Consider the following 7,659-nt stretch of genomic DNA (forward strand, 5'->3'; position numbering starts at 1 on the left):
CAACCCCCGTGCGACGGGTAATGGTGACACCCCCACCCCCCAAACGACAAGTAATGGTGACAGCCCCCGCCCCTAGTAATAATACTTACCCTCCAGCTGAGACCGGCGGACCCTCACCGCGAACTGCCGTGCGAACCCGAGACAGCAAGCGCTACTGCGCATGCGCGAAGACACAGGCACGCACTCACAGCCCAAGGAGCGCTACTGCGCATGTGCAAACAAACGGGACGCGAGTCCACAGTTCGACTAGAGGAGAAGACAGAAGCAAGAAATTTGTCGGAACCAGGGACAACAGGACCGTCAACACAAGAAGGGGACACTCCTGTAAGTATATATCTTCTGTATGGCTCATTAACAATGCACAATGTATATTACAAAGTGCTTTGTAATTGCCATACAGAAGTGCATACATACACTTGTCTTGGCCAGACAACCCCTTTAAGGTATTTTTTTTATTTAAATAGATTTTATTTTTGTAATATTTAAAAAAAAAATTAATAATCCTAATTTTTTTTGGTCCCCATTGGTGATTTGACCTTGCAACAGTTTGGTCACTTCTACAGTAGTATATAGTATTATTAACGATGCTTTATTGAGAGCTGACTGTGACAGAGCTTAATAGACTGCAATACATGGCAGACCCAGGAACCTTCCCTTGATTCTGGGCTGCCATGTGAACCCATCTGCACCTCACAATACCTTCATGTAGAAGCTCCTCTTTTCATTTTACCCATGAACTCATAACCTTTTTACTCATTTAAATAAAGAAAATATCAATCTCGTAAGTGTTCTATCTTCCTTCATTAAATAACATGAGGTATTGGTTTATATCTTGGCCAAAATACGCAAACATGTCAAGTTCCACCATATTGTTAACTTATCCAGGTCTTAGGGCTTCTTCACATGGCCGTGTTTGTGCACGTTTTTTCATCACTGAAACTGATTCTTCATTGTGTGGATGCAAATGAACAATAAATAATATATTGAGGAGATGCCAGTGACTGCTCAGTGTGTTTATATATGCACTGGGTATGGTCTGCCAGAAAAAAAAAGTCATGCACTGACAATGCAGTGGCATGAATATATGACCTGGCAGATACTCCAACACCCCAAGTGCACCAAACGTACTAACACCACGCTATGCCAATATAAAATCAAAGTGTATGGACAAAGTAGAATGCAATACAGAGGTGTTAGTTTCCACCGCTTTTGGCCAAGATATGTAAGCTCGCAACCCACGTCAAGGGTCCTCATTACCTTGCGAGTTCCCTATCCTAAAAAAAAAACAACAAAAAAAAAACCAGGCAAACACACGGAAAACAAGCTCCATGCACAGCAGATGTTGCCATAGCCAAATTTCTAGGGGTTGTTTAGTTGTGAACTTTTGGTGGCCTATCATCAGTTTAGGTCATCAATAGTAGAGTGATGTGGATCCATCACACAATACCCTTACCAATTAGCTGTTTACCAGGCCAGGGTGATTGTACACTGAGCTGATTTCTGTAGGAAGCATATAGCTCCTTTCACATTGTAGCGGCCTTGCTTTGTGGTGCAGTCCAAATTCCCTTTGAAAACTGCCCTGGGAATAGAGCTGTCTTCTTTCTGCAGAAATCAGCTGAGTGCTTGACTACATTAACCTATGTCTGTGAATACACCCTGGCGGATATGCTAGCGATGGCCTATTCTAAAGATAGGCTATCAATCATTTGCAAATGGACAACCCCTTTTAATTATGGCCCTACAAGGCAGCAGTGATAATCTCTAAGACACCATGCTGCCCACAAATACATAATAACACAGGCTGAAGAGAGACAATGTCCATCTAGTTCAGCCTGCCCCCCCCCCCCTGTTGATCCAGAGGAAGGCAAAAAACCCCCAATGAAGCAGAAGCCAATTTAGCCCATTGGAGGAAAAAATTCCTTCCCGACTCCATAATGACAGTCAGAATAATCCCTGGATCAACATTTTGAAAGTTGGTACAGCAGATTGATGTTATCTATGCAGCAAGACAAGATGGCCAATATTTCTAGCAGTAGAGGAAGAGTTGAAGCATGGAGAATGTCAGCTGAACTGATAAGCCAATGGTGAATGTGGAATGAGTGGTTGTTGAGAAAAGGTAGTAAATTAGATTGATGTTTTCTCAACTTCTACACATTCTCCATCGACTTATCAATTAAGCCCACATTCTCCACGGTCAATATCTTTCCCTTCTGCTCCCAACATGGGGCATCTTCTCCTGCTGTATAGAAAACATCAATGTGCTGAACCACCTTTTGTCACTTTCCACACATTCTACATTCTCCCTCGGCTTGTCATTTAAGTCCATGTTCTATATGCTCAAAATCATTCTCTACTGCTCTAAATGTGGCACATGTTGTCCTGATGCATAAATACCATCATTCTGCTGTACCACCTTATCATGTTAATCCAGAGGAAGGCAAAAAAACCCCAATGAGGCAGAAGCCAATTTAGCCCATTGGGGGAAAAAATTCCTTCCCGACTCCATAATGGCAGTCAGAATAATCCCTGGATCAACATTTTGAAAGTTGGTATAGCAGATCGATGTTATCTATGCAGGAGGACAAGATGCCCAATATTTCTAGCAGTAGAGTAAGATATGGAGCATGGAGAATGTCAGCTGAACTGATAAGCCGATGTAGAATGTGGAATTAGTGGAAGTGGAGAAAAGGTGGTAAAATAGATTGATGTTTTCCCAACTTCTACACATTCTCCCTTGGCTTATCATTTAAGTCCACAGTCCCCATGATTAAAATCTTTCTCTACTGCTCTAAATGAGGCACATGTTGTCCTGATGCATAAATACCATCATTCTGCTGTACCACCTTATCTTGTTGATCCAGAGGAAGGCAAAAAAACCCCAATGAGGCAGAAGCCAAATTAGCCCATTGGGGGAAAAAATTCCTTCCCGACTCCATAATGGCAGTCAGAATAATCCCTGGATCAACATTTTGAAAGTTGGTACGGCAGATCGATGTTATCTATGCAGCAAGACAAGATGCCCAATATTTCTAGCAGTAGAGTAAGATGTGGAGCATGGAGAATGTCGGCTGAACTGATAAGCCAATGGTGAATGTGGAATGAGTGGTTGTTGAGAAAAGGGAGTAAATTAGATTGATGTTTTCCCAACTTCTACACATTCTCCCTCGGCTTGTCATTTAAGTCCATGTTCTCCATGCTCAAAATCTTTCCCTACTGCTCTAAATGTGGCACATGTTGTCCTGATGCATGAATACCATCATTCTGCTGTACCACCTTATCTTGTTGATCCAGAGGAAGGCAAAAAACCCCCAATGAGGCAGAAGCCAATTTAGCCCATTGGGGGAAAAAAATCCTTCCTGACTCCATAATGGCAGTCAGAATAATCCCTGGATCAACATTTTGAAAGTTGGTACGGCAGATCGATGTTATCTATGCAGCAGGACAAGATGCCCAATATTTCTCGCAGTAGAGTAAGATGTGGAGCATGGAGAATGGCGGCTGATCCAAAATAATCCCTGGATCAACATAAAATAGATTGATGTTTTATCATTGCCCATTTCCCCTCCCTTCCAATCGCAGGCTTACCTCTTGTTCCTCCCCGCTGGTTCTGTGCAATGGAAGGGGCGGAGCTAAGCATAGGAGCCCATGCAGCGGCCGATGTTCCTGGACTATCTTTTGGGCCCAATGTAAAAACGCCCAGAGCTATATTGGCTTGGAAATACGGCCGTGTGATCTGATGCATTGGAACACAGGTTGTGTTAAATTGCTGTCTGTCAAGGCTCTGGACGATATTATGGTCATTTCCATATGCGGGGAGCAGCCCATGAATACATTGCGGCAGAAGGAAAGGCTTCTTCACCTCCGTCTAGAAGGGATTCCCAATTCTGAAATCACGTGGGAAACGGCACATTCATCTCCAATATTGTCTTTAACCCAAAGTCTGCCGGCCAATCCAAGGAGCAGACTTGTTGTTCCAGGTACTGAGCCAAAAACTGAAGAGGAAGATACATGGGAGTGCTGGCATAGCTCTTGCCCAGTGAGACCAACTTCAGGTTCAGCAGTTGCATCCTGTCGGCAGCATCCATCTCTACGCTGTCCTTCAACTCTGTTTGTATGATTTCCTTCCATATCTGCTGCACCAAGAAAGCATTAGAAAAAGAAGCACATCTAAGGATTGCAAGCTTGCACTCTGAAAGCTGGAATGGGTCTGCAAATTTCTCATACAGAGCTGTAAGGTCCATTACCTGTGAATCAAGCTGCGCCGCAGCAGTCTGTGCTGGAGGATGTTGGGAGTATTTCCTGAGTAGCACTTTCTGGATTTCAAGCTGTACTTTAGCGACATCCATTAAGTCTTCCAGCTCATGTATGAGTTCTGAATCTTCAGCACGTCCATACTGGCCATTGGTGGTTCTGGCACACAAGATGGCTCTAGATAAGTATTCAATCCTTCCTTTCAGAGAGATGTTGGGGCTCTCGTAGTCCGCTAGTTTGGCCATCACCCTGGCAGCTTTGATGGGACTTCCCTGCTTCTGGTAGTAACAGAACAATAAATTCATGTAGCGCACTTCGTTGTCCTCATGGTTGGACATGCGCACCAAATGAGACTCCAGAAAAGGTGACTTCAGCTCCAGCAGGACGTCTGTGAGATCAACCTTGATGAGCCAGTTGAATAACACAATATGGAAGAATTCATCTGCAGAGCGCGGAAGCAATTCCAGTATCTGGTGAAAAAGAAGTCCAGAGGGGCCGTGCTTTGTGGTTACTCTTCGGGGAGCAGATTTCCTTTGGTTGACCAGCTCTTGCAGTAAATCAATGATGATTTTGTAGCTGTGCATCTTGGTTTCAAATGCTTGTAAGCCCAACTCATCGCCTTCGGGCTCACCGTTCTTCAGATAGCGCAAACCAAGGCCTTGCGGATCCTTGTTTCCAGCATATGTAAGGCACAGCTGTACTACACCCTCATAAAAACACTGCTGTCTGTACTTGCCACAAACACTAGCCAAGTCAAGAAGGTGACATACTTTCTGGTACTCCTGCAGTGACGCGCGCAGCAATTGTTCTTTATCATACTTGTTGTTGACTTGAAGGGATCGTTGTATAAGTACATAAGCCTTGGACAATATGGCATCTTCACTGCTGTAAAATATCGGGCACATGTGCTGCAGGTAAGAGATCACCTCATCCGTATTTACATTGTGACGGATATGGCAGTCGATCAATGATGCGATGAGAGTCTTGGTCAGCTTCTTCCCCCGGATGACTAGATCTTTAAAGGTCATGTTTTTCAGCTGCTTCTGCAACTCCTTGCGAAGCCCAGACACTACCTGGTGAAAGTGGGGCTCACAGAACTGGTTCCACACCGCTAAGGTTTGGCAGGTCTTCTTCACCAACTGGTGAATTCCTTGAAGGGAGGTCTTCTCCGTTAGCGGGGCCTCAGTGTGACACTCGTCATGTACCTCTTGGTGATGGCAGGTGTTGGTATCACGCTTTAGGAAACTGAAGGCTTTTCCAGAACTGTTCTTCAGCTTCTGCCTTGTGTCGGTGGTCGCCCTGTTGCCACGAGGGATCGTGCTCTCATATTTAGACTTTAGATCTCTGAGGGTGCCCGTTCCAAAATTAAAATTTCTCTCCAGAAATTCTTGTAAGTCTCTGAGGTCTCGTAGAGCTGATTGCAGAAGTTCTCCGGAGATGCCACTATCCATTTTTATGAAGTCACCGTTGTCATTCTTGCATGTTCTTTCGACTATGAGGTCTTTATCCCAGATGAGGTGAATAATGCTGGTAAAATAGATGTAAATCCCATTGTGTCCTCCAGAAAAATGTTGTTGAGTTGAACCCTGGAAGCGTTTATTTGGTATCTGGCTACGTGTGGGTAAGGGTGACCCAACAGATATGGTGTTATTTGCCCTGGTGTTATTGGGTGCGGGAAGTGAAGAGTTATTCTTCACCTGCGCTATTCCTCCATATCTGAAAAATACCTCAGTAGCCCAGGTAGACAGCTTCTGATCGGAGGCAGCAGTAGAACACGCAAGGTGTAAACTAGCTGCACAGGCCTGGTCCGGGTGATACACCTTAAAAAGTTGTTCAGTCTTCTGCTCATCTTCATCTTCATAAGCGTCGATGAGAGGATCCTGAAGCTGCTCCACCGGTCTGACCAGAGAGAAGATATGGCTTCCATGTGCGGAGAGCACAACAAACATCTTGGCTGGAACCATATGTTGTTGGACGGAAGAGTCCTTGACAGACGCAATTACACAGGAATGACCCCGCAGATGTTTTACGGCATGTGTTTCCATTAATTGGTTCTGAAATGGGACGCAGTTATGGTTGATGCACCATAGTTGGTCATAGACGGCGTTTTCAGCAGCTGCCATAAGGAAAACGCCATCGCTATAAAGCACTTGATGGACGTTTGATGGCTTGTCCACGGTGGCAGAGTCTATAAATCCGGGCGGTAGGCGAATATGGACTAAATCCAATCGCCAGGGCTGAGCTGCGGGCCGCTTTGACGGGGCGGATGTAAAGTAAAGGCGGACGCCGGCGCCAGTAATAGCCACCAAGTCACAATTCACAGATTCTGAATCTTCAATGACAGCAATCTGAATGATGGGCCTGAAGAGTGACGGGTCGGCTGTCTTGGCGATCCCTACAGCAGCGGATACAATGGCGTCCTGGAATACTGACGCCTTTTTGGTTATTCCGCTGCCATCTGGACCCAAGTCATAGACCTGTAGTACGCCGCTCTCAGAGCGGGTATACAAGATGTTCCGGCTGTCATCCACAGCGATCTGAACGACGGGGTCATGTCTGCTTAGAAGCCAGGAGGCGAGCAGCACGCCGGCCGCGCTCCGCGTACAGTTAATAATCTGCCACTTGGGGCTAAGCCAGCCGGCTTCAGCCCGGTAGACCACTTCATACAAGCAGCCGGATGTACCAGACAGAAAGATGCGCCCATTGTGTGTGCCGGCGACAGATACGTAGGTATCTTCTGCAGCGGCAGAATACAAGGGCTCTTCTAGCAGCTGGATCTGCCCAGAAGGGTTGTCATGGGGATCTTCAGGCTGCAGACAGCTCACTCCTAATACAACAAGTGTGACCGGAGTGGCAATGATCAGCAGATGAGACGTCTGTGGCTGGACGACACCTTCTTGAGGTCTGACCAGTCCAGCACACACGATTGTGTCCCTGAGGCCACCAAAGCGAGTGACATTCCGGCCGGTGCGGAAGTCCCACAGGAAGAGGTCACTGCTAATGGCCAGCCAAGCCTGGCTGATCTCAGGGAACACTCCCATCATGCAATGAGTGTTCTTCATGGGGTTAAAATAATCTAACATCTCCGGGGGAAGCGGCACTGTGTGCACAGCGCTGACCACCGGGAGTGTGGGGGCGACACCGAGCAGATGAGGGGCCTGCAGAGGGTAATCAGCAGGGGAGTTACCTGACAGAGCAGGGCTGTCCCGAAGGTCCAGGGAGGATGACAAGTCCCTGTAGGCTGAGGCCTCGTGCAGCAGGCGCTGGATCCTCTTCTTGGCTGCGTCCATCGCGTCGTCCATACGGGTTGAGCGCGACTCTCAACTGTCAGTTGAGCCGTGTGCAGTCTCTTGTGACATCAGGTGCGCGCGGGAGGACACGTGACCCGCGGAGCTCGAGCGGGGTTTG

At 46.6% G+C, this 7,659-nt stretch overlaps 1 pseudogene; it reads right to left on the reverse strand.

Moving 5' to 3' along the window:
- Positions 1 to 3,890: 3,890 nt before the first annotated feature.
- On the reverse strand, positions 3,891 to 7,636 carry LOC136626635 (nuclear pore complex protein Nup155 pseudogene; annotated as a pseudogene).
- Positions 7,637 to 7,659: the final 23 nt, after the last annotated feature.

Source organism: Eleutherodactylus coqui, chromosome 4 (genome assembly GCF_035609145.1).
Source record: "Eleutherodactylus coqui strain aEleCoq1 chromosome 4, aEleCoq1.hap1, whole genome shotgun sequence".
NCBI classification, from domain to species: domain Eukaryota; kingdom Metazoa; phylum Chordata; class Amphibia; order Anura; family Eleutherodactylidae; genus Eleutherodactylus; species Eleutherodactylus coqui.